This window comes from Marmota flaviventris, chromosome 5, assembly GCF_047511675.1.
Source record: "Marmota flaviventris isolate mMarFla1 chromosome 5, mMarFla1.hap1, whole genome shotgun sequence".
Taxonomy (NCBI): Eukaryota; Metazoa; Chordata; class Mammalia; order Rodentia; family Sciuridae; genus Marmota; species Marmota flaviventris.
Genome location: NC_092502.1, coordinates 40,939,172 through 40,966,284, shown reverse-complemented (window position 1 = coordinate 40,966,284; position 27,113 = coordinate 40,939,172).

The window sequence follows — 27,113 nt, the reverse complement described above, 5'->3', positions numbered from 1 at the left end:
GTGATCCTTCCAGCATAAGACTTCCTTCCTGCCTGGTCTTCCTGCTTCTGCTCTTATAAACCTTTTAAATGAAAACAGGAGGGCAGGGATTTCAATCTGGTTTGTGCATCACTATTTCCTCAGCACATGGTTCCTGGTACATAGTATCGGCTCAATAAACATTTGTTGGAAGACTAGTGGTTTAAGATTGAATCTCTCAGAGCTGAACCTCACACTTGCTTCTCTCGCTTGAAACCTTGCTTATTGACCATGACTTATACTGGTCCATTGGCCAGTCTGGAAAAATTCTTTCTCCTGCTAGAGCCCTAGAACCTCATTTCTTCTCAGCCATGTCCTCCTTGATATACACCTAAATTCACAGAGCAAGTTCAGACATGGAGCCAGAGCTAAGTCCATGTGTATTAACGCTGATCTGAAATCATCCCCTCCCGAGAACCTGTGTGGGAACCACAGCCTTTGATAAAGTTACTAAAGACCAGGAGGGGCATCCAGACATGGAACCTAATGCCCAGGGCGGTTGAGAGATCGAAGTGGGGAAAAGTCAAAGCGGGGACACTTTGGAAAGAATATCAAATCAAGAAAGACCAAAATGCAGAACTACATACTCAGGACCCACAGGTCCCAAGGCTAGGTGAAAAAAATTCCCTAACATGAACAGAGAGCTGGCTGCTGGTTTCATCCTTATCATGACTGCTGTGTACCATGGAAATGTGCGACAGTTTGCATTTCACAAACATTTGAATTTCACAAGCGTTGCATTCCCCGCAGAGAGCCCTGCTCTATCAGCATTCTAGAAATACCTTTCATCAAACCCGGGTCTCGGCTTGGCCTCTACTGTGAAAGAGTACACGGAAAGGAAAAATCATACATGATGGACATCAGCTCCAGACTCTGACCCTGGTCACCTGCTAGATGATGCAGCTTGCTTAAGACTTAAAAGCAATAGAAAGAAATGGCAGAGTGGTCAACAGAGGGGAAGAAGCTGGGGTCAGTACTGTCTCCGCAACACTCATCCTCTAAGCAGGGCACCCAGTGTCACAGGTGCCCCTGAGGAGGGGTGATGCCGGGTCTCCTGGAGGAGGCTATGCAGCTGAAACCGAGGGACAGGAAAGCTGCTCACCTGACATGGAGTGTTTTTGGCTCCTAGGGTTCCTGTGATAAGTACCCCAAACTGGGCAGCTTAAGACAACAGAATTTATTCCCCACTATCTTATTTTCTGAAAATCCAAAATCGAGGTGTCTGAGGGGCCTCTGTTCCTCCAAAGCCTGTAGGGGACTCCTTCCTGGCCTCTTCCTGGCTTCTGGGGGATTGCTGGACGTGACCACCTCCAGGCCTCCTTGGCTTGCTGATGGATTGTGCCCAGCTCTGCCTTCCTCATCACATGGCCCTTCTGTGTGTCTCTGGGTCTCTTCTTATAATGACACCAGGATTAAGAGTCCACCCTACCCCAGTAGGATCTTTTTATTTAACAAATTACATCTGCAATGACCCTTGTTTAATCAGATTTCTGGACTCTGTGACCAAAAGACCTGACAAGAACTATTTTAGAGGAGGAAAAGCTCATTTGGGGCTCATGGTTTCAGAGGTCTCTGTCCAGAGACAGCTGACTGCGTTCCTCAGGGCTCGAGATGAGGCTGAACATGAAATCATGGTGGAAGAGTGTGGCAGAGAAAGCAATCAAGACTTGGCAATCAGAAGCAGAGAAAGAGAGTTCCACTCAACAGGGACAAAATACATACCCCAAAGGCACACCCCCAGGGACCTACCTCCTCCAGCCCCACCCTAATTACCTACAGCCACCACCCAACTAATCCATTCAAGTGGATTAATACACCGATTAGGTTAAGGCTCTTCTCATAACCCAATCATTTCACCTCTAAGCTCTCTTGCATTATCACACACGTGAGCTTTGGGGGACACCTTACATCTAAACCACAACAACCCTCTCTCCAAATAAGGTCACATTCTGAAGTACTAGGGGGTTAGGATTTTAACATATCTATTTTGGAGGGGACACATACAGCCTGTCATGAAGAGGGACAGTTTCTAGAACTAAGAGTTGAGAGTGGCCCAGAGGTTTCAGGAATGTTCATGTCCAACATCCTGGGAGCATGGCCGGAGGAGAGCAGACCTCCAAATGAAACAGCTGGGTGGGAGCAGAGCCCAGCGACAGTCTGATGCCCACACTCAGCACAAAAGAAGAAAATCCTCTATGGCTTGGACCTGGAGCACCCAGGGTGCAGTATAGGCTGGGGTCAGAACACCTTTCCTTGTATTCTGACCAGTGCCCTCCCGGGAGCATAGGGAGGGTATCAGAGTAGGAGTTCCCAGCGGGAGCTCAGATGGAATCTCACACCAGGCCCTGGCCTTGAAATTAAGCTTATTTTGGTTTAACAAAATAATAATAATAATAATAATAATGTAGTAAAGGGAGTTCTTGAACTAATATGGTGATTACAAATTTATAGTGATCTTAAACATATTCCGTCTCCTAGGGTCATGCTCTTATTTCCGTGCACTGCTCAGAATATGGAAGTTTTGAGTCAACGTGGCAAACGGGGTCAAAAAGGACAGAAAGAGGCCAAATAAGGATGTCCGTGGGGAATAATGATGAACCTGGAGAAGCCAGTGTTGGTCCAGATCCACCCCCCCCCCCAAATCCCTGCAGAAAAGAATATTAATAAAATAAAACTCCAAGATCTGATCCCGGAGCAATAACAGAGCAGCCGTGCCAAACTTCACAGCCGCGCGGAGGATGTGTGTAGCTGAGCAATCTGTGGACAGCATTTCTCGGCTGAAATTCTTGAAAGCTCGTAGTGCTCAGGCCAAGTGCTCTGAAAACCGATTCCTGTGGAAAACACAAACTTTATGAATTGCACATGTGGCCACAAAGCCAGCTCTGTAGCTCGGAGTGAAAAGATTTGCACAGAAATCTGTCCCCACGCAGAAGACCACCAGGGCGGATGCAGAGTATACCTTGGGTCCTGAAAACTCACTCAGCCCCCCGGGACTTTCTTGGCAAACTCAGGAAAATAGAATCCCAAGGAGCTCTGGGCTGGAATTAGATGTGAAGGACACAAGGGCCACTTGCCTTAGCCTGAGGGGAACTGCCTGGAAAAGAAGCCCCCACGGGAAGAAATAGATCCTTTCCTAGCTACTTCACCTCTTTGTTCCTCCCTTTTCCTGTCTGTAAAGTGGGGATCACCTAGCACATCTCGTGGGGTGTCCTGGTGGAAGAATGAGTTAATATACCGGAAGAGGGAGAAAGTGACTGGCTCTCGGTGGCCGATGTCCTTCCCCGCTGCAAGTGCTCCTCAGCAAAGCCAGAGTCTCAGAACCTTCCTCCTAAGTCACACTGATTCCCATGTTCCCCCAAAACGTTCAGTTTTCCTTTATAGATCTCCGATTCCTTTCCCATTTGTCTCCCAACAACCTATTCAGAATCTGGAGTGCTTCCCACTCGCTGTCATAGGATCTAAGGACAGGAAAGGCCCTCCTTGGTCCCTTGGCTTCCGCCTCTGCCCCAAGGCAGAGCTCTGTTCACACCGACTCCGACAGATGGATGTCGTTTCAATACAGGAAATATTTATTGAGCGTCCAGGCCGGGCCAAGCCCTGTGCTCGGTGCTGTTAGGAATACACACAGGAGTGGAGCAGGCTGAGTTCTTGCAGTCTGTGTGGGAGAACTGGAAACCAGGCAAGAGCTGATGCTTCAGACCACAGGCAGAATTTCTTTTTCTCTTGGACACCTTTTTAACGCTTCAGGCCTTCGACTGATTAGATGGGGCCCACCCACATGATCAAAGGTAATCTTCTTAATTTAAAGTTAACCAGCTGTAAGTAAACCACAGCTGGATTCATGTTGGAGAGCATAACTGGATCCTGTAGCATAGCCAAGTTGACATATAAAAATCAATCATGACACACAGCTTCATTGGTACTTGCCCTACCCATTTTGTGTCTAGTTTTCCTAAGGAGGCTGTGGCTCTCTGGTTGCTGTTGCCCCTAAGAAACAGAGGTTCCACATGGCCATACCAGGTTAGCTCTGCCCCTGCCCATGTCACTATCAACCAAAAGGCTCAGGATCACCAATCCTCCTAGCCCCAGAGAGAACAAAGTTCCCTTTGAGAATGCTGAGTACATACCTGCCCTGAAGCCACCTATGGTTGCAGAATCTCTGGGACCACCTGAGTCCTGGATCCCAGGACCTTCGGAGGAAATAGCCCATGGCAATGAGACCCTCCTTCTTTGGCCACCCATCCCCTCGCCTACCGTCTTCCTCACTGCCTTCAGCTCCTTTATCTCCCAGGGAAGCTCAAGGAGAGTTCAGATCAGTCAGCTTTATGGACAGCTTTCTTCCCTCTCTCTGGCTCTTCAAACATCACCCACCCTTTCTCCTCTACAGGAGATAGGCAAAATGGTTCAGTCCTCTCTTCTGAGACTGGTCTTGAGGTTATCACCAATATCTGTGGTTTCCTTCTTTTAATACCAATCATGTACTTTGCCATACTCAGGAAGGCTGGGTCCCCCTTGCCCATCCAGTGGAATGGCTAAAACCTTCAAAGACACCCTAAGAAGGACCCCTGAGAGTTCCCTGAGTTCCAGGTCTGAGTCTTTCTTGCTGCCCTGCCTCCATACCCCTGGGTGGTCAGGATCAACTGCTCCCTCCAGCAGAGCAGCTCCCTGTTCTGCCTATTGATTCAGGGGTATAAGAAGCCCCAGATGGCCAGGTCTTATCTTCCTGTTTAGTGGAAACTCAGTTGTAGCCCCTGTTAAACACCATGATTCTCTGTGTGGGTTGTTAGACATAATAGAGAAAGAAGGCAACCCCTGTTTGTATATCTTGTTCCCAGACTCATGTGTTCTGGCTACAGGGAAATGGCATCATGGCATGGTCTCCGATTCAAAACATACCATGTCCTCTAAATACCACCCTTTCTTTTGTGTCCCAACTGAGCTACAATGGAGTCTTCTGTACGTCACTGCACTTTTCATTTAACAAAGCCAACTCCAGTTAATGGGGTACATGGAGAGGCCAGTTTGTTCCATGGGCAATAGTCTATTGCTATATTTTCTCTTCTGAGACCTGGGCTCCTGGGTCAGAGGCAATGCTCTGGAGGACGCCATGATGCTGGATAAGGCCTCCTGTGGCTCCATGGTCGGTGGTGCTGGCAGAGAAGGCAAACCTGTATGTAGAATATGCTCCTATCCCAATGATGACAAATATCTGCCATCTCATGATGGACAAGGCCCAATGTAATCACCCTGTCACCAGCTGGCTGACTACTTGCTGTAGGAAATAGGGTCCTATCAGGAGTTCAATGTTGGTCTCTGCTGTGGACGGGTTAGATACTATTAGCCAACATAATGGAAGAAGTCCATCCTGTTAATCCTCTACATCTCTGCCATCTTGGCTCCTTTGTTCATGGGTCCATTGAGCAAGCCCTGGGTGGCTGCTGATGCATAGATACTGAGCATGTGATTTTGTCCACCATATTATCAACTTCGTCTACAGTGGATGATGCCCTTCGGGGGTTCCCACAGCACATCTTCACAGTTAATCCTCCTTCTGGGAGAGATCCATCCATATACCTCTTGCCTGGAATTCCTTGTCACTGATCTTCCAAATCTGTGCCTTCCAAGTCTGTGAGCATCCAGCCAAACCATGAGCAATATCTGCAAAACTATGTACATGCACGTGTCTGGCTACCTGTCATCTCACACTAGTGGAAAACCAAACATTCCGCTCAAACTTCTGCTCATGGGCTCCAATCAAGATATAGAAACTATACAGTAATTTAAATACAAAATATCTAACATAAAGAATTACAAGGATTGATGTAAGGGCTAGTGAGAGTTAAAGAAAAACTCTTAAGAATCTAAGACTTTTCAGTTATAGTAGCAGTCACTACCCCTAGGGCTGAGATCCAGTACAAAGGAAGAGCCCTTCTCTCCTCCCAGGGCTGGAATTAAGAACTCAGAGAGGGCACAGTCAGAGCCCCCCAGAGAGGGCACAGTCACAGCTCCCTGGATCTCAGAAAGGACTCAGAGATGCCTTGCTGGTGGGATTTGCTGAGAATGTGCCCTCTGGAGTGTCAGGAGATGATATTCACAGAAAGGTACCATCCCTCAGAACTTGCTTAAAGTCACCAAAGTGAGTGCCGGGCAGGGAATTCCCAAGGAGGTGCCTGGCTGGCAATGCTCCTCTGGAAAACTGCCAGAGAAGATGGGGGTAGGGTGGAGCTTCTAGACATAGGGCACTGCAGGAGCCCAAGAAGTCCCCTTCTGTTGGAGTGAGGCAACCCCTGCAGGAGCTCAGCATAGCAGAAACTGCATGATCTCAGGACATGAACCTTGGAGAAAGCATGCGCACAGGAGTCCACCAAGCTCCCAGGAACCAGGGCGAGAAAACCCCTTCCCTCCCCAGCCTCCCTCAACACACTCTGTCAACGAGGCTTCCGGGTGCTGGCTGGCAAAGGAGAAACATTTACAAACCCACCTCCATTATCAGGAAGCAGGTGAATAAGGATGGATGTGTTGCTGGCTGGCAAGAAATTGATCAGGGGTGCTAGGAGATGGGATCAGAAACGTGCCAACACATGACTGTTGGGAGTTGCCCCTGCTCCAAAGACTAACTTCCCCATCCCCTCCCCAGAAGAGCTGTCCAGTGGTGAGCCCTGCTAGCTCACATGATTCTTACCCTCCAATCAGAAAGCACCCCATGCCTACTGTCAAACCATTAAACTGTTACACTGTCATAACTGTCAAACCACCCCCAGCTCTATAAATATGCAGAGCTGTTCCTCAATAATGGGCATTTTCTCCGACTACGAGCCTTGATCGTTCTTTCAATGACAGTACATTATTCTACAAATAAACCGAGCAAATAAAGTTCTTGATCAGGAGAGGCCTAGTAGGATCTGGAAAGGCAGAAAATGAACTTTTCTCCTTTCCCCAGTAAGATGACAAGCTCAAATGACAAGTAGGGGCTGGGTGGTCTCAGTTCCATTCAACCAAGCAAGTCGCCCTTCCCGAGCAGGCCCTGTAGCTCTGATACTGAACTGAGTACCTTCTTCCCCTTCCCAAGTGCTCTGCCAGGGCTAGGCTAACACTACGTGCTTAACAACTGCGTAGCTTTGGAAGAAATCCACTTTCAGCCCCATTTCATTACTTCTTTGGACTTTATCCCCAAGTTCACCCCTTATCCTGGCAACATCCTTCCCCAAGGCTGCACCGTCTGATGAGCCCGATTGGCTTCTGAGAACTCCCTGTGTCTGGAAGCTTCCCTCCACCCCACATGAAGGAGCATCGTTTCCATCACTCTCACCGCAGCTCTGGTGTCCTTCCAGCCTCGTGACTAAGTGGGCTTGGCGGTACTGGTGATGGAAACTAGATTTTTGGGGCCAGGGATTGGTCCTCATACATCTTGATGCTGGTTCATGATTGGGGGCTCTCTGGCCTTTGTCCTTGGTGAACCAGACTTTTGGAAAGAGAAATGGAGATGCCAACAGCCACTCTAGGATCTATGGCATTTGGGGTTAAGGAAAAGATGTAGAGGCAGGGCCCCGGGCACTGCACTCTCAACCTTGTAATAGCTCCAAGTTGTGGCCTTGACTTCATAAACATCTCTGTCCAGGATTCATGAAGTGAAAACTGTCTTGGACAAAGAACATTCCAGGAGATCCACAGCTTTCTCCAAGCTTCTTGAGACCCGGAATAAACTGCTCATAAATACCTTCTCTTCTCTTCTGGGCTCCTTGCCCCTCATCTCCTCCAAAATATGTCCAATCAAACATGTCCCGAGTCCCTACCTAGACAGCCCTGATCCTTCCCAGCTTGGCTTGCAGGGGCCTGCTGGGTCTCTGACCTAAGGGGGTCCCATTCCATCTAGGAGGGTAGAGTCCCCCACTGGAGGAGTCAGAGTAGCCAGAGTGGGAGGTGACTAAGGTTGCGGGCACAGCCTCTGCAACTGTAATGAGCATGAGGATGGCTTTAAATGCAGATTCTGATTCAGAATAAATAGGCAGGGCCCAGAGAATTGGAATTTTTAACAAATCCAAGCAATACCAAAGCTGTCAACCGTGAATCACACTTTGCGTGGCCGTGGTCTGCAGTGTGTGGCTTACACAACAAAAGTTGACATAGGATCTCCAAAGCCCTGAGGACACAGGCCTCAGCAAGGTCTGTGATGCTGGACGAAGCTTCACAGAATTCCTGACCCTGGAGCCGGGGCTCAGAGATCAGGAGGTTTGGAGGGTGGGGGGTGATGTGCAGTACCCCCTGCCTCTCATCCTCGTCACCCTCCTCCCCTCCTCCACTTCTAAAAGATAGATCCAGGACCCACTGTGTGACCAGGTCAAGCTCTTCTTCCTTCAGTTCCTTCTCTGACCTCTGAGGGCAGGGAGTCACTTTGTCACTGGAGAAGGACAACTGAGAAACTCCTGCCCACTCTTTCCTCACACAATTATGAGCCAACAGAAACAATGGGACTACGGGAAGTGTAAGTACGCATATTTGGGGAAGATATGAATAACCACCAAAAAAAAGAACTAAAGTTGCGAATGGCCTTTGACGAGGACTGGCAGGGGAGTGGGCGGAAGTGGACTTGAATGAATCATGGATTTCAGCTTCTTACCCACGGGTCTGGCATTTAGCTGCATGGGTGTCGTGCTTGAGCCAGTGGGCAGGGCCTGTCCCTTCCCAGCTCTGTGATGGTTCCACGCGTGGTCCTCTGCGTCCTGCATCCACGGAAGCATCCTAACCACAAAGCTGCCCCTCCTTCCCAGGACACAGAGTGGAACGACCCTCCACATGCATCTCCAGTGCCTGCACTCCGCTGCTCGTTCAAATCGCCATCTCAGAACCTGGGCCCACAAGGCCCCTGGGTCAGCTTGGGATTCCCTTCCCTACGCTCAGCACACTGGCTCCATCCATTTTCACCAGGGCACCCTGTCCACCTCTCACCACCACTTCCTCATCTGGGGTCCATCTGTTCATGTTCTTCTCACCAGGCCCCAGGCACTATCAGTACCTTGTGTGTAGCAGACACTCCATCAACATTTGATGGAGGAATGAATGAGCCCAATAGGCTCATGGTCCTCTCGTGGGAGTCCCCAACCATCTGACACCAGGTTGATCATTGACACCAATCTTTTCCAGTTTGTGCTATTAGTAACAGGGCTCCTTAACATCTTAAAGCAATCTTATTCCAGAAATCTGAAGGCCCACATCTCATGGCTCCTATGGGTAGTAGACTGCCCAACATCCCAAGGTGAGGACCAGCCACAGACCAGAATTTGCCCCGTGGCCTCTGCTCCATTTCCCCATAGAACAGCTAGCTGGAGACCTCACCCCTTGGTTGTTTGGCTAAAACAGGATGGAAAGCTGGTAACAGGGAGAGCTCTCCGGAGGAAAGCTGGAAGTCTGGATGGTAGGCTTCCAGGCCTTATTCTCTGGAGGAGACAATGAAGGACTGCCCACATAAGCCCAGTCACTGGTCCCAGCCCTGGCAGCCGTGGGTGAGTCCTGCAGCCAGGGAGACCAGCACAGGCCCTTGTCTTTCCAGCCTTCTTGGTGTTTTTACCATGTTGCTCATCCAGACACCAGCAGACAGGGCTTTTCTGAGCACTGTTTACATTCTTGCCATTTTTGCCTGTGTTTAGAGTTACTAAAAAACACTTCTTAAACATTTACAAGCAATCATAGGCCCTTGTGGATTTCAAATAAACTTTTCTATAAACCAGTCAACTTCAAGTCTCCATCCCACAAGGATCATAAACCTCAGAGCTGGTAGGCCTTGAAGATGCTCTGCTCCAGCATCCTCGCTTTAGGGCCAGAGACAGAGGCCCGGGAGGGCACCGCGGGCCAGAGCATTGGTCTCCTGCTTCCACGGTCTGTGATTCCCATTTCAGAGGCAAAACATCAGAGACTATCAGCACACTGCCTCTGTGGGCATGTGGTTCTAGTTTTTTAAAAGAACAAAACTAATTTGAGCTTTCAAAATATTAATGTGCTTAGGATTTGGCGAAGGAATGTGCGTTAAGTGCACATTCTTGGGCGTCGGCCATGCCACAGCGCCAGGCAGGCTGGCTGCCTGATGGGAATGTCTTGGAACCTGGTGTAAGGGGACCATTTGCTGCAGAACTCCAAGGCACAGGCCTCAAAACCACTGGACTGCAGCTTGGCTCCACGTAAAAGTACCTAGTCCAAGAGGCAGCCCTGAGAGCAGGTCCTAAAAGAGGATGACACACACCTGCCCTCTCCAGCCACAGCAAGGGCCTAGGGTTTTCATGTCAAACTCTCCAAAAGGGTTTGCTTTAATGGGGGGGTGGGGGTGCTGGGGACTACCTCCCCTACATAAGAGTCTCAGTGGAATGGGGAATGTTCTCCTGGATGGCAGAGTGGACCAAAGGCTGACTCAGGAATCTCAGAAGCCAAGTGACCCCTTCCTACCCCTGGGCATAATGCAAAGATTTCACAGCCTTTCGCCTTTTTCCAAACCCCAGGAGATTCCCTCTGCAGATGCCCTAGATTCTGTCCTCTATAAGGTTGGAAGGCTGATGGTTGATAAAGCATGAGGACTGCCACCTTGGGCTCTCATGGTCACCCCAGACCACAAAGATTTAGGACAAGTTGTTTTAGAGCAAAATCACTAATAGCATCCCTAAGCTCTGGTTGTGCCACAGGCCCATGCTTGCCTGTGCTGTGGTTGAGAAAAGAGAAGATACTGATGTTTGTCAGGACCTCAGGGTTATAGGCCAACCAAAGAATAATAAAAACAAACCTACCTATAATATGGAGGCCCAGATTGGATCATGGAACAGAAAAAGGCCACTAGTAGAAAACTAGTAAAATACAACTAAAATCTTGAATTTAGTTAATATAATGTACTAATAATTGGTTTCTTAGTCTTTTTATAAGTTGTGAAACACCTTTCCAGTTTGAGTGAGGTATAATTGACAAGTAAAATTGTGTGCATTTAAGGTGTACGATGTGATTGGATATACAGATACACTGTGAAATGATTACCACAATTGAGCTAATCAGCATATCTGTCACCTCACATCATGCCCTTTCTATGTGCGTGATGAGAACATTTAAGATCTACTCTCCTAGCAAATTTCAAGTATACAATATCATTAGCTATAATTGCCATGCTCTCTAAAACTGATTCATCCTGAGAAACTGAAACTCCATACCCTTTGACCAACATCTCCCCATTCCTCCCATCCCCCAGCTTCTGGCAACAAGCATTCTATTCTCTGCTTCTACGAATTCAACTTTTTATAGACTCCCAATATAAGTGAGGTCATGCAGTATTTGTCTTCCTGTGCCTGGCTTATTTCACTTAGCATAATGTCCTCCGGTTCATCCGTGTTATATAGCGTATGTCGGGATTTTGTTCTTTGTTAAGGCTGAATAATTTCCCATTGTGTATATATACCACATTTTCTCTATCCATTCACCACCTGTGGACACTTGGGTTGTTTCTCTGTCTTGGCTATCGTGAAGAGTGCTACGATAAACACCAGAGTATGTGTGTGTCTCTCCAAGATACTGACATTTCTTAGTAGTGACCAATGCATGGTGGTGACATAAGAAATTAACATTAGGGGAACTGGGTAAGGGGGTCTATGGGAATCCTGCATTCTCTCCTTGCAAGTGCTCTGTAGATCTAAAATTACTCCACAGTAGAACATTTATGTCCAAAAAAGTAACCACCGATTATGCAGTCACTGTGTGTCAGTTGCTACACTAAGGACTTACATGGGAAATGCCATTAATCCTCCCCAAAACTGTATGGGGACTGCAATTATAACCTCTATTCCACAGGCCAGAGGTGCAAGCATCCTGAGTCGACTCAGGCAACAGGTAGCAGCTCAGAGGTCACCAGTACTTGGAGAAGCAGAGACCAGGTATCCCCCAAAACAAGCTAGAGGGACAACTGGATCAACCCGCTGAATGGAAATCCCAGGCCAAGTAAAATGGGTGACTTGCCGTAAGTCCTCTGAAACACAGGTCAGGAGTTCTGAACTTTCTCCAGGGCCAAGGCCACCTGAAAGAGCTCCTCTTCCACGTGCAGGGGCCTCAGTGAGAATGCTGCCACCACCCATCCCTGCAGCATGCAAGTCCTTCTAGGGGAGATTAAGTTTCTCCCTATTCCCTCCTCAGAGGACTTGAAATGTAGTCCTCAGAAGGTACAAAGGGAGAATTCCTTTTTCTTTCCATTTACAAGTTTGTTTTTTCAAGACTCAAAACACTTCCTAGTGCTCTTTTTCACACACACAAAGAAAACCTGCAACAGGCCCTGTGTCCTTCATGGTGCCTGGTGCTGGTGAAGAACAGACCGCCCGTGAAGGAAATAACACAAAGGGGCATGCATTGTGCACGCCCTGGGCCCTGCCTGGGCCCTGAGCCTCGCTGCTGGGAATCAGGTTTCAGTTCTGGGAGGAAGGAAGGAAGAAGCAGAAATTTTTGTTTCTTTTTTTTTTTTTTTTTTTTTGGTACCAAGGACTGAACCTAGGGGCACTTAACCACTGCGCCACATCCCCAGCCCTTGTTTGTATTTTATTTAGAGACAGGGTCCCGCTGAGTTGCTTAGGGCCTCATTAAGTTGCTGAGGCTGGCTTTGAACTCATGATCCTCCTGCCTCAACCTCCCAAGCCGGTAGGGTTACAGGTATATGCCACTGCACTCGGCAGAAGTTCTATTCTCTCCCCACCAGCCTGCTTGTTCACACAGACAGAAGAGCAGGTTGTAGTTTTTGAGGCTTCTCTTTTTAGTGTCTGCTCAACTAGATGTTGGAACTAGGAATTCCTGGCAGCTACATGGCCAGATATGAGCTGGTGAAGAACAGACCTGCCCATGACGGGAAGGGGGAGTTTTCCATTGTGTGGTTCAATGGCCTCTGGCCTGTCTTAGTCTTTTGGATGAGTAAGAGAGGCTGGGCCAGCCTGTCTTCCCCCAAAACTTTTCACTAAGGGGAGTTATGATCAGACCAAGCAGAACTTGTGTCACCACGGCTCAGGCTGAACCAGAACTTGACGCATGTGTCCAGGTTTGCTCCTGATTCCTGGATCAACCTCATTAGGAAAAACAAAAAAAAACCCCTACTTGTCCTTGAGGTTTTAACCACTTGCTAGTGGTGACCCCAGCGAGCAAGGCTGCAGCTGAGATGCTGACGGCCACTCGGGGGTATTTCATGCTCAGTGAATAATTATGTGAACAAAATAACACAAAGTGGTTGCCAACAGCTATTAGACTTGTGAAAAATAACAATGGAAACCTCCATTGACTGGCTATCAAAGGCCCTCACAGAAAGGGGAAAACCAGCTGTGGCTTCACATCTGTAAACCCCAACACAGCGCGAAAGATGCAAACAACCAAAGAGAAACTGCCGCAAGTCCTAGTGTGCGGAATTGCAGCCATGCTCCTGCTCACCCTTTAATTGGCTGAGAGTTGGATCCATTCCAAACTGGCATGCACCTGACAAGGGCTGAGGATGCCTCGCAGAGCCTCTGTCTGTCTGCTTTAGAATCAGGACAGATGGAGAGGGGACAGGAAAGCAGTTCCCCTGCCCCAGAGTTCTCCCTTAGAGACCACACGTTGGGCTGTGCTGCCCCTGGCTGGGATCCCAGCCCCGAGGTCACGTGATGGCACAAAGGCCCTACTAGAAGCCTCATCATCTACTCTCATCTGGGAAAGTGGCCTCCCAGGAGGGAGGATAAGAAAAAAAATGGTCTTTGCTTCATTTCTAACTCCATATAAAATGCCCCCAGAGTTGCACAAAGAGCATGGCTCGGGAATCACCCAGACCTAAGATTGGACTCCTAGTTCCATCATTCATTGGCTGGGTAGCCTTGGGGAGGTGACCTAACCTCTCTGAGCTTTAGTTTCCCAATCTGCTGTGCAGGGCTGTGGGAAGCACTAGAGATAATGAGAGTAAAGCCGCCAGGATGGTGGCAGTGATGCAGACACACAGAACAAATGCACTTTGTTTCCACAAATATTATCAGGTAGCCCTGCCTGAGGGAGACTAGCGACCTGAGCACCTGGGGTTTGTCAGATGTCTCCACCCATCACATCTGCAACAGATCCGACACATCAGTGTCCCCAATCCTCAGTGCTCTCATGATCTGCTTCACAAAATCAGACTCCAGATTCTTATTTGTCCCATGTCATCTTGCACCACCTTCTGTCACAGAGCCCAGGTTCCCACAGCAGACTTCTTAGCCTGAACGTGTCCCGTTCAGTTCTGGTGCTGCAATACCACGCTAAGGCTGGTCCTCCCACCGGGGCTTTTCTCTCCCCATCTGCAGCTTGTTGAAATCCCATCTGTCTTCCAAAATCTATTTCATGAATTATCTCAGAGGAGTCTTCCTTAATCTCTTGATCTGAATAACACCTTGGCTGGCCGGAGCACAGTTGGGTATAACACCAATTGCTTCTCATAAAAATTAGACTAGAATATCCCTTTTCTCTAAGATCAGCCTTCTGGCTCTAGCAAACAGTGAGGGTTCTGCTGTTCAATCCCCCCTGACTCTTTCATTTCCTAGCCTTAGTCTCCTTATCTATAAAATGGGATGATAATCATAGTGTCAGGTGTTAGGGATTAAATATGACCATGCAGGTGAAAGTGTCTGCCACAGATTGTCCAGTAAACATGGGTTGCTGCTCTATGAACTTGCAAGTGTTAATGGGGTTGTTGGCCCTCAAGCCTGGAAGCTCCCAAAGCCAAGAACTGTATCATCCCCAGAGAAAGACCAATGTTCCTAGCATGTCCCAGTGCTCCGTAAGTGTTGGCTGAAGAGGATTGGACCGTTCCCTAGGCGAGTGACCCTTTGGAGATGAGACAGTGACTATTCTGACCTCTCTGGATAGTGCTGAGCAAAAGCAGAGGTCATGCCACCCCTTCACCAGCACTGCAGGAGAGCAAGGCCCAGGAGACAGGTTAGACTGGGCAGCAGCCTTCTTTTTGGTAATGGGGGCCACCTCGGCCCTACCCCAACCTGGAAGGGTCGCCCCAGTCTCACAGCAAGAAAACATCAGCACTTGTCCTACCCTTGGCCCAAAGACTCTTCCTCAAAGAGCAGCTGAGCGATATGCTGAGGTGCACCATGGAAGAGCCTAGAAACTCCGTTTTGTCCTCTTCACGGACCCTCCATGTTTAGGCCCAGAGTAGGCAGGGCCACAAATGCACAAAGACCTGGGCTCATTCTCACTGAGACTGCAGCTGTTCTCAGCTTTTCCCCACCTCCCATCAGGAAACAACTCAGAAACATAATTGAGCAGCTGTGGCTGTAAAAAGAACCTACTTCATGATACATGGTGTCCAGCGAGTGTGTGCCGCAGTCTCAGTGATAGTGACAGGGGAGCTAACATACTCACTGGGCTGAGTCCACTCAGCGCACTCCAAACTGTTCAGACTGTTCTGTGTCCGCCTCTCCACCTGTGTGCCATGGGTTCAGGACTTGCTGTGCCGTCCCCTGTCTCCCAGGGGCTCCTCCCCTCCCTCAGAGCCTGCGTATGGGATAGTCTGCTGCTTCCTTTTCAGAGACCTTAGTGATGAGCTCAGGGCTGTGGATACCCCACTGAGCCCCTTGCCCTTTTCTTTGTACACCTGAGCAATTGCCCATCAGAAGCCATATTTGAAATCAGGATCCGCTAACTGATCCTGATCTTTTTGTCTCCTTCTACTCACTGTGGATGACTGTGAGTTTGTAGCCTTGTTTGACCAAACCACTCATGCACATGTGTTATTTTGAAAGATTAGCACAGAATCCAACACAACATTTCCCTTGGATTCCTCTTCCAAGCCAACAGAGAAAAAGCAATTTCCAAAAAAATAACACATTATTAACCAATGAATAAGAGCCAAGAAAACAATGTAGCCAGCATATTGATTCCAAACAGCTTGTTTAGAATGCAAATTGCAAATATATCTAATTCCAACAGGCTCTTTGGGGAAAATGTGGTGAAGACCTCTTAGAGCCAAGAGTCAAGAAAGCCACTAAGTGATTGGGGCCTACTCACTGGCCAGGGGCTGCCACACACAGGGCCCTGCCAGCTTCCTTCAGATCAGGAGGATTCCTCATGCCAAAGGGCTTACTCCCAGACCCTGCTACCTCTCACACCTCCCACTGGAGAGAAACACCTTTCATCCCATGCTCGGACTTTGCCTTGAGAACAGCCATCTGGCCATAATCAACAGCACCAAGATCCTTCCCTCTAAACAAAGGGAATTTCCCCATGAGGGGGGAATAAAAAACCACCACACTGTGACAGCCTCTATTAATAGATGTCAGAACTGGCCCTTGAGTACGTGAAGGTCCAGACCAATTTGATTTATGAAAACCAAGCAAAGTTTCCAGTAGGTTTGGCACGTCCACAGCATTGGAGGAAGGCTTTAATTATACTGCTTTTGCTCATTAAATAGATAAGATCTTAGCAGAGACAAGTTATGTTTTGTCTTCAGGAAAAAAAATGTAAATCCATCTGGCTCCATATTTTACAGTAGTCGTCAATAGCCTGAGGTCATGTGAAATGCTCCGAGTTTTCATCTTCCCCGTCTGGGGGTGGAACAGAAGCCAGACCTCAACATGAGAACCCTGAAACCTTGAAACTGGTGGCACAGCGATGATGGTGATGAATTGAAGTGTTTCTGTCTCCACAGAGATCCAAAGCCACAGGGTCATCACATGAAGACTAGATGAGATACCAAAGCATAAAAAAAAAGAAAGAAAGAAAGAAAAAGAAACAGCCCCAGAGTGATCACAAAAATGCCTCCTGTTGGGAAATCAACAGAAGGAAGATTTCTATTTTCATGGCTCAGCTGACCCCTTTCCCAGTCCAGAAAGGAACAGTTCTCTCTGGGCACAAGTCTCTGAGTGCCCTATTGCTACCTGAAGAGGTCATCACTAACAGCAAGTAGTCAGAATTAATGAGACACTATTGTGGAGACAAAGGACCCTATCATTGTTGTCCAACAACAGTCCCTTGGAGAAAATAATTACTTTGTACTGAATCTACACCAAAGATAGGACCATCAGGACTCAGGAAGAATCAACTGCATAAAACTAAAAAAAGTCTCTGTATGAAATTACTCTCATTGCTTGGATCTCTTCCCCTCCTCCCTGTCCTTATTCCTCAGGAGATTTTATCCATCTGAAGGTTTTAAATATCTCCTAAAATCTATTTTTACATTTGTATCTCCATGGCAGTTCTCTCCCTTAAGCCCTAAATTTTAAATATAACTGCCAATTTGATATCTAAAACTTGACATATCCTCCACCAAGCTTCTCATCTATCAGTTTTAGATACTGACCTGCAATATTTGTAGATTCTTATATGAATTCTAATACTTGTTACTATATGTTCTTTAGAATTTTCTATAGACAAGATCATGTTGCTCTGAATAAAAATAGTTCTATTTTTATAAATAAATATATAAATATTTCCAATTTATGTGCCTTTGATTTCTTTTTCCTGCTTTATCTCACTGGCTAGGATCCCTAATACAGTATTGATTAGAAGTGATAAGAATGGAAGTTCTTGCTTTGTTACTGATTTTAGAGGAAAGTTATTCAGTCTTTATTATTAAGTATGATTAGCTATAGCTTTTTAATAAATGCCCTTTATCAAGTTAAAATGGTTTCCTTCTATTCCTAGTTTGAGGAATTTTTACTATGAATAGCTGTTGAATTTTTATCAAATGCTTTTCCTGTGTTTGTTGAAATTATCATATGGTTTTCTTCTTTATTTTTGCAATATAGTGTGTTATGATTATTAATATTTTAGTGATAAACCAAGCTTACATTCCTCAGATAAATACCAATTGGTCATAATGTATAATATTTTATCTATTTCTGGATTCAAAATTTTTAAATTTTGTTATGAATTTTTTTCTGTTTGTTTTCAGAGTGATATTATTCTTCAAGTTTCCTTGTTTTATCACTTTTTTGATCAGATTTTAGTACCAGATTGAAGTTTGTTAGGTTTTCTTTTGATTTGTTTTTGGTACTGGGAATTCAACCCAGGAGCACTTAACCACTGAACCACATCCCAGCTCTTTTTTTAATTTTTTATTTTGAAATGGTCTCATTAAGTTGTTTAGGGCCTTTCTGGTTACTGAGACTGGCCTTGAACTTGCAATCCCCTGTCTCAGTCTCCTGTGCCATTCGGATCGAAGATTTGTGTCACCACACCCAGGTTATTAGGTTCCTTATTTCTTAACGTAGTTTTCTGTTTCATTTACTCTTCCTTCTAGGCCTCCAATTACCCATATGTTAGACTGTTTGCTGTTATCCACATGCAGGTGAGTCTCTGTTTAATTTTTTTTATTCCTTTCTTCTCTCTTCTTCATATTAAAACAATTCCACTTGGTATAGTGGCATAAGCCTATAATTCCAGCTACTCTGGTGGCTGAGGCAAGAGGACACAAGTTCAAGGCAAGCCTGGGCAAATAATAAGACCCTGTGTTAAACCTTAAAAAAAGAATGTTTAAGGATCTGGGGATGTAGTCCCCAGCAACTCTAGGTTCAATCCCTAGTACAAAAAAAAAAAAAAAAAAAAAAAAAAATCCATTGCTTTCTCTTCCAGTTCACTGATCCTTTCTCTTCAGTTCACCAATTCCATCTGATGTTAATAATCCAAGGAATTTTTTAATTAAAAATTTGTGCTTTTCACATTAATATTTCCATTTGGTTCATTTTTATAGTTTTCATCCGTTTTCTTGCTATGTCTATCTTTTCCTTTCAGTTCTTGAACATATTTATAGCAGCAGTTTTTACAACTTTGCTCACTAATTACAATACCTGGATCATCTTATAATCTTTATTTTTTTTCTTGACTAGCTATCTCATTTTACGGCTTCTTGGCATATCCAGAAATTTTTTTTGATTATATTTCTGATACCTTATGGGAATCTAAAAAATGCTGTCATCCTTAAAAGGATATGGCTGTTTGTTTCAGGAGATATTTAAATCATGAGTGGGTCTTCTTAGTCCTGTTGAGTTTGGTTTTATTCTTTGTTAGGGCTGAGCTAATTTTGTATTTTCCTTGGTTTCAAGAAGTAGCCCTTGCTCTAGGGTTTGGACCTTATTTCTAAGATGAGATATTTCCAGAACATTAACTGCACGTTTGAGATACTTACTGTGTTATTTCCACCCTGGCTTGACCATCTCCTCTTTGAGATCTCTGACATTCCCATTCAGCTCTCAGGTGCAGAGCAGCCACTCTGGCAGGCTGTGTGGAATCTCCCCCTGTGTGAAACACCCTAACCCCCGGCCAAGGATCCATCAGGACTCCCATTTAAATTCCTGAACAGTTTCCTTCTCTCTCATCCTCTATCCCACAGCATCCTCAAACTCTGATTTCGGCCTCATCTGTCAATTTTGGTTTGATATATTTTATTTAACAAGCAGTAACAAGCAGCTAGTGATGCATGTTCATGGATTATCAAGGCCTTTGAACAACATACAAGAGCTGAGAGACTGGAAGCTTTCATTGCCTGGCATCTCCCTGACTGTGCTGTAGTCCTTGATACAGAAAAGCAACTTCTGATGATGTTAGGATGATTATATGAATAGAGTTTATAGCTAAAAGCTCTGTCTTTGCCAAATAACTTTTGCCTGAAGGAGCATATTGAATGGATTTTTCATACCTGTTGGTATACGAACCTTATTTTTTGAGCCCCACATTTTCTCTTTTCTAGCTGGTTGTTTGATCAGACAGCTTGGCTAAGAGATTGATGTGACTTAATATCTTTGATTCTCTGCCAATCCAGTTTAAAATTTGGGGCATCTCATCTTTTTTTGCTAAAAGAAAAATGTAGATTGAGAAGAGGGTAAGAGCAGAAACTTGAAAGCAATTAGAATCATTTAGGTTTAAGACTGTGTGTTCTCTCCCTCTCTCTCTCTCTCTCTCTCTCTAACATGATACCTTATCCTTGGCTTTCTTAACAAATGCAGAGGAAAAGTCTACTTAATCCCTACATAGATAGGACACAAGGTGCTCCATGCTTTAAACAACAATAATGATGTATATAGATTGTGATATTTTATTAAATTTCAGGACATTTGATTGTAAGACATCATCATTTGGGTACCTCAATTAAACTATGACATGATATCAATAGCCATGTAGGACACACAAAATCCATCACACCATTATTGTTCTGAAATTTCTTTCATCCTATTACTGGAAATATGACATTTCTGTTGCCATTAATAGTAAGTGATACAAAATATGTTGCACAAGACTCAGCAACAAAATGAGTACAGGTTCATCTACTTGCAGCTGACTTATTTTATTAGGTCTTATAAAACCTGGTTACTCCAAGTGCTGCTGGAACCTGCAGCATTGGTTAAGGATGAATCTCAGGCTGCCCCTTAGCACCACCAATTAATTTTAACAGGATTCCCATGTGATCTGTTTGCCCATTAATGTTTTTAGCAGCATTTTTACAATGTCTGTGGTTGTTTTGCAAGAAACTATGGGATTTTGGTCATTTATCCCATGGAATGTATTTGCTTCACTAATATTCGTTTTATATGCCTCTGTTCTTTTTTGTTGTTTCTTTTTTTTATATATTTATTTTTTAGTTTTCGGCGGACACAACATCTTTGTTTATATGTGGTGCTGAGGATTGAACCCGGGCCGCACGCATGCCAGGCGAGCGTGCTACCGCTTGAGCCACATCCCCAGCCCTTTTGTTGTTTCAATGCCAAAGCATAGTGCACTATTTTTAAAACATTATAAATGTCAATTAAACTTATCATGTATAGCATCAAAATGCACATAACTTCATAATTGATGTGACAATACAAACAGCTAAGACGATGTTTTCACATGCATACATGATGACAACTATGTCAGGATTGCTCCATGGCCAACAGCAGCTGTGCAACATCATTAATTTCATAGATTTTAAAATGGAAAAAAAATAAGGAAAAGATCCATACAAAAACTGAAGAAATAGAGTGACCTAAATCATGGTCTAGACTTAAACACTCCTGGCATCAGGAATCAAGGTGCTTAGTTACAACAACAAATACAATCCAGACATCCCATACAGTCCTTGTCGGTGTGATCTACCTACTCCGTAGAGCATCTCCAACTCTAATTTTTCCTGACAGGTTTCAGAGATGGCAGTTCCTTCAAGGTGGTGACTCCATGCTGTTCTCTGAGGCCCCATGAGCTTGGTTTGGCGCTGGTTGAACATTCCTCAACAGAAAACTTCGGATGCCACCTTAACTAAGCACAGGGGTTTTGACCTCCAATCCCACTGTAACCAGGGGAGGTTTCTGTTGCTTTTGAAAGGCAGCTTCTTTGCTTTGCTGCATACCAGAGTTGTCAACACACTTCCATTTCTTTCCCAATGGAAAGATGCATTTGCCAAAAAAGATTTTGACTGGATTAAATAGAATTGATGTACTCCTCACCTTGATCTTAAGTATGAAAAAGCTTACAAGTTAAGGGCCACGAATAAATGATCCCCTGAACAATTTCTCATCCAGTTTTCCCTGACTGGTTTTGGAGACCTGAGGTCCTTGAAGTTAGGAATCCTCTGCGTGTCCTTGTGTGCTTGGTAAACCCTGGTTGATCATTCCAGAAAGTACGGGCAAGGGGCGGGGGGGGGGGGGGGGATGATTAGTTAATCTGGAAAGCCTGGGATCCTGCAGCATCTGCCACATTCCATAGTTTTCCTCCCCTAGTTCAACTCTAGCAGGGGAACATGGTTTCTCTGTCTTGGCTTGGTGGTGATTTTACCATTTTCAGAACCAGCATGTGATAGAAAGTTTACCTGTTAGTTATTTGTGTTGACCACACAGATGAGACAGTATACCTCTGAAGATCACAGATGGAATCAGCTCAACTCAAAATGATCATTAAACAAATGCCAGTCAACACAAATGGATACCATAACTATTCACAGAAACTGGCCTTTTAAGGAAGTCTTTTATTCTTTTCCCTTTACTCCTAATAGACCCTCCCTCTCCCTCTCTATTAGTCTCTATCCCTCTATCCCAAGACAGTGTAGAACTTGGGATATTCTTCTGGATTCCCGTGGAAAGTGTAACACTTCACAAAGCTGTACAATGTGGCTGGCTTGACTGATAACAGCCCAGGTGTTTCTTGGTGTGGGAATGTGGAATCTCTCAGCCTCAGGGATAATGGACATTGAAAATTGACACCAGAATCCAACATCTGAAACTCTGGCCACTGTGTGGGCAATTGCCACAGAGGATGTTTCTAGTACAAGAACTGTGGGCTTGTTCCATTCCACATGCTGAGCTGTTGATCAGATTAACAATGGTGCTGTAGAACCCTCAGTCTGTCATTGGTACATGGGCAGAATTCCTGCTGGCATGTGTGTGACAGAAGCTGCCCAGAGCTTCATGGGAAACAAACTCCTTGCTCTAAGAAGTCAGCCATGCCAATTGGTCCATTTCCATAGCACAGACCCCACAGACCACAAACTACAAACATTGCAACAATTTAGAGTTGACTGCTATTAAGGCTTAAAATTTCATGTCTTCTTTGATCTCTCAGGAAGAACTGGTACCCTAGAGTGCATTTTCTGTCCCACTGTCACAGAACAGCCCTTGAGAGAACATACTGATTTGTCTCTCTCCTCACTAAGCAGTAGGCCTCCGACGAGTTAAGACTGCATTCGAGTCATTATTTACCCCCATGCCCAGCACTGGAGCTGCACAAAGTAGATGCTTTACTATTTTTATGGTTTAGATGTGGTGTCTCCCAAAAGTTCACATGTGAGACAATGCAAGGAGGTTTGGAGGAGAAATGACCTAATTAACCTAATTAGTGAATTAATCCCTGATGAGATTAAGTGAGTGGTAACTGGAGACAAGTGGGGTAAGGCTGAAGGTAGTGGTTCACTGGGGACATGACTATGGGGTATATATTTTGTACCTGGAAAGTGGAGACTCTCTACTTTCTGATCACCATGTGAGCTGCTTCCCTCTGCCACACTCTTCCACCATGATGTTCTGCCTCACCTCAAGCAACCAGGAATGCAGCTGGTCTTCTATGGACTAAGACCTCTGAAATCATGAATTCTCAAATAAACTTTTCCTTCTCTTTTCTGGTTGGATCTTTTAGTCACAACAGCAAAAAAAAAAAAAAAAAAAAACTGACTATAATGCACTGGTATGAAATGACCTAGAAATGGACAATCTGGGGGTCAATAGAGGATCACTATCTAAGATCAGTCAACAAAACTACTTTTTTGTTTTGTTTTGTTTTGTTTTAACCAGAATCATTTACCTCTAATTCCAAAGTCCCTCCTGGTTCCTTAAATATCTATAGAAATAGAAACTACAAGTGAGAGAGAGTGGGTGTGGTAGAGGATATGAGAAAATGACAGATTCTGGTTTGATATAATTTTCTAACATTTGCTTAGGGATGGATTTATTTGGTTCTTCAACGGATAATGAAATCTGACAGGCCCAAGACAGAAGCAGGGATAGGTAGAATGAGCCACAAAAAAAAAGTTATGAGTCTCCTGTGTCTAGAAGAATACTCTTATAGAGTATTCAGAATCTGGCTCATACTTTCTCAGGAAAGCTGGCTGTGAATGTCTCTTCCCAACTGCATTCAGGGATGTCATGTTGGTAGTTTGAAGTCAGTCACAGAAACTGGCAAAGTACAAACAGGATTTGTACATTTTCTCTGGATAGCCAATTGTTAAACGTTTGCCAGCACACCACCGATTAAAGGTTAAATAGACAGTATTAAGAAAATCTGTATGTGAGATCCTGTACTGAAACATGACTTGACAACATAGCCTTAAAGGTCCCTCCAGCACCAATATTTTAAGACATGTCTTATTCTACCTGGAGAGAGAGAGATTCCAAGCAGGGGATTACTGTGGTTGGCATCACCACCAAGTTCCTAAACTTGGTTACCTTCCCCACTGAAACCCTTTTATGGACTTTAGAGGTCTGACTCCCCAGCACCAACACTCTCATTACCACTATGCCCCAGCTCAATAAATCAGGCCAATTCTGCTCAGGGCCCCGAGTTGGCAGACATCTTGGAATTATTTCCTGATCTGTGGCATGAGAGCCTCTCACAAACTCCCAGATGTGGAGCAGCCCTGGATTCCAAATGCTTGTGCACCAGAAGAAGTTGGATGGTGGGGTCCCAGCCACCAGAACTTTCCTGCAGACAGAGGAAGCCTTCCAAGGCCAGCTCCAGGGATCCTGTTCCCATGTGGAGCAGAAGCACATGAGGCCCCTGGGAGGGAAGGATGGGTACTGGAGTCAGAGGGGACCCAGACGGAGGCAATTAGCAGTTGTCACAAAATAAAGCTGCAACAATAGGGGCACTCACTGCCTGGGGGATGCTCAGCTTCCTCCCACGAACAAGGAATTCATCTGGCTTCAGTTTTCTTCGTCTTCAGAGCCCCAACAGGCCTAGAGAAATGATGCTCCCCTGGAGCTCTGGCTACTTGCTTCCTGCCTTCCATGTTGCATAGCCCAGGCCTGGCATGCAGAAGATGCTCAAAAAGCATTTGCTGAGTAAGCAAACAAATGAGACAACCACTGGAGTCCTGCCTCTCTGCTTCATTTCCCTTGGAGGTTCCAAAATCCTGTCTCCTCCATAAGGTCTTCCCAAACCCAGGGGTCAAATATGTCATCAACCCAGGGCACTACTGACCCCTGCCTATTCCCTTCCTTTTGCAGAGTTCTCCCAGTGCTAATCAGCTAAAGACAACCCTCTACTTGGGCTCACCATGTTTCTTCAGGAAATCATGAGCTTCTGGACAGCATGACCCACGCATTCTCTAAAGTTGTTCCCTGGTGTCTGGTTGAAGGTCTCTGAGCTAGACATGTTGTAGGGGGGTCCCATGGTCCCATGATGGTTGGTCACTGGCCAGGACCTCCATCTGCTGGATCACAGCTCATCTCTAGAAGAGATTGTGCCCTGCATCTCCTGAATGATTTTGGAAGAGCTTCCTGTTCTTTGTCTTTGGTACGGTGCACTGGCTTGCAGAATGGACTTCATGCCCACATCATCTCCCCAAAGTTTAACAGAGGTGGCAGCCACAACCCTAATAATGAAGCCAAGCACCAACAGTGCCCCCATCATCCAGGTGAGGATGGAACTGGCCTGCCTTTTGTCTTGTTCTTGGAGAGCAGACTGGACTGGGAAAAGACAGAATAGCAATGGAAGCAGCAGAAAGCCCTTGAACTTCCCCTGTTCTAACTTGGTGTCAGAAAACAGCTCAAACTCTGAATGTGTGTTTTCCCTCTGTTAATGAGAGAAGTCAGAAGTTGCATGGGAAATATGCCAGGCGTTGGCCAATTTAGGGTTTAAGTTACATATTAAGTTCTGGGATGGAGCTCAGTGGCAGAGCATTTGCCTAGCATGCTCGAGGCCCTGGTTTCAATCCCCAGCACCACAAAAAGAATAAAAATTAAATTCCTTTTGGAGCTCTTCGTGTTTATACAGATTCTAAATCTGAGCAAACAAGATATTTGTTACTTCATTGTAGAAAGAAGAGGAAGCTATCACTCTCTCACTTCATTCGATTAAAAAATCTAAATCCAGAGGAATTAGTATTTAGTGTGGATTTCATACTTGGCACCATGAGAGCTGACTTGTTTGTTCAGATAAAATACCGATATTAGATCACCCTCCCATCTCTGTGTCTGTCTTACTTAGCTTAGGCAGCCATGACCATGACACCTCAGACAAGGTGGCTAAACAAGATATTTATTTTCTCACAGTGACGGATGTTGGAAGTTCAAGATAGGAAAGCCAGCATGGTTCTGGAGAGGGCTCTACCTGGCTTTGAGATAGCCGCTTCTCGCTGTGTGCTCACATGGTCTTTCTTCAGTGTATGCCCGCGGAGGGAGAAGAAGAGAGAGACAGAGAGACAGAACTAATCTTCCTCTTTTTGTAAGGCCACCAATCCTATTGAATTAGGACCCCACTTATAGGACATCCTTTAACTTCAGTTACCTCCTAAGAGACCCATCTCTAAATGTGATCACACTATGGAGTGGGGGGAAGTTAGGGCTCCAACATTCGCATTTGGAGGAAGTCACCATTCAGCCCATGGCAATACCTGTGATGAGCTTCACTAACGCCTCAAGTTCAAAGTTCTTCCAGCCTGGGCATCTTTCTCCTGGGTGGATGTCTGTGTTCACAATGCGCAACCCACTTTCTTACAAGAAACCTGTAAAAATAATCTCCATCCACAACCTGTCATCTTCCCATTGCTCAGGTCAGCCCCACCTCTCTGCAATCACCATTAAACCGCAGAGATAATCACCCATCTGAAGCCCGCAGTCCTCCCACATAACCTGAAGCCATTGCCATTTGTCACAACAGATCATTTCTTGAACTCCGACAGCCAGCCCTGGGAGCAAAAAGAATGCTCATTTTTCTCACCCTGCCAGAACTTCAGAAAGAACTTGGCTCAAAATAGATGCTATTGAAGCAGGAGACACATGAGGAGGTACACAGCCTATCAATACCTCCATGCTGGCCTCGCCTCACCCTCCAATCCTATTGACTGCGTGAGAGCCTTGGCTGGAAGCTTTGTAATCCAAAACCATTAAGTATTCACGGGGCTGGCAACCACAAATAGAAAATGAATAGGATCGCTCTCTTTCAAATTAGTATAATAACGTTATCTGGGAAATGATGATAAAAAGGAGTTCAAAATATGGGTTTGAATTTTTGTCTCATTCTTCTGCTCAAGATCTTTTCTCTCTCTTTCACAATGTTCCCATCCTGGTGGTTTGGAGACCCCTGTGTTCAGTTAGGAAAGAATGAGAGAGGCCAAAGTCAACTTTGACCTTGTAGGTCTCTTCGGCTTTCAAATCAGAAACTCAACTTTTCCTTCTTCTGCACCTTACCATTGATCCCCGAGCTCTCTGAAGTTTACCTCCTAGAGGTCAAATGAATGTGCGTCTCTTCTACGTCCTATCCACCTCTTCTCTAGTGCAAGCTTCTCTAGACTTCTCACCTGGGGGGGGACTCCCTGCCTCTCAATCATCTCAGTGCCTGCAGGTTCTCTTCTGTAATTCATCCTCCAAAAAGAAGCCTGAGACATCCTTCTGAGATACCACACTTCTTAC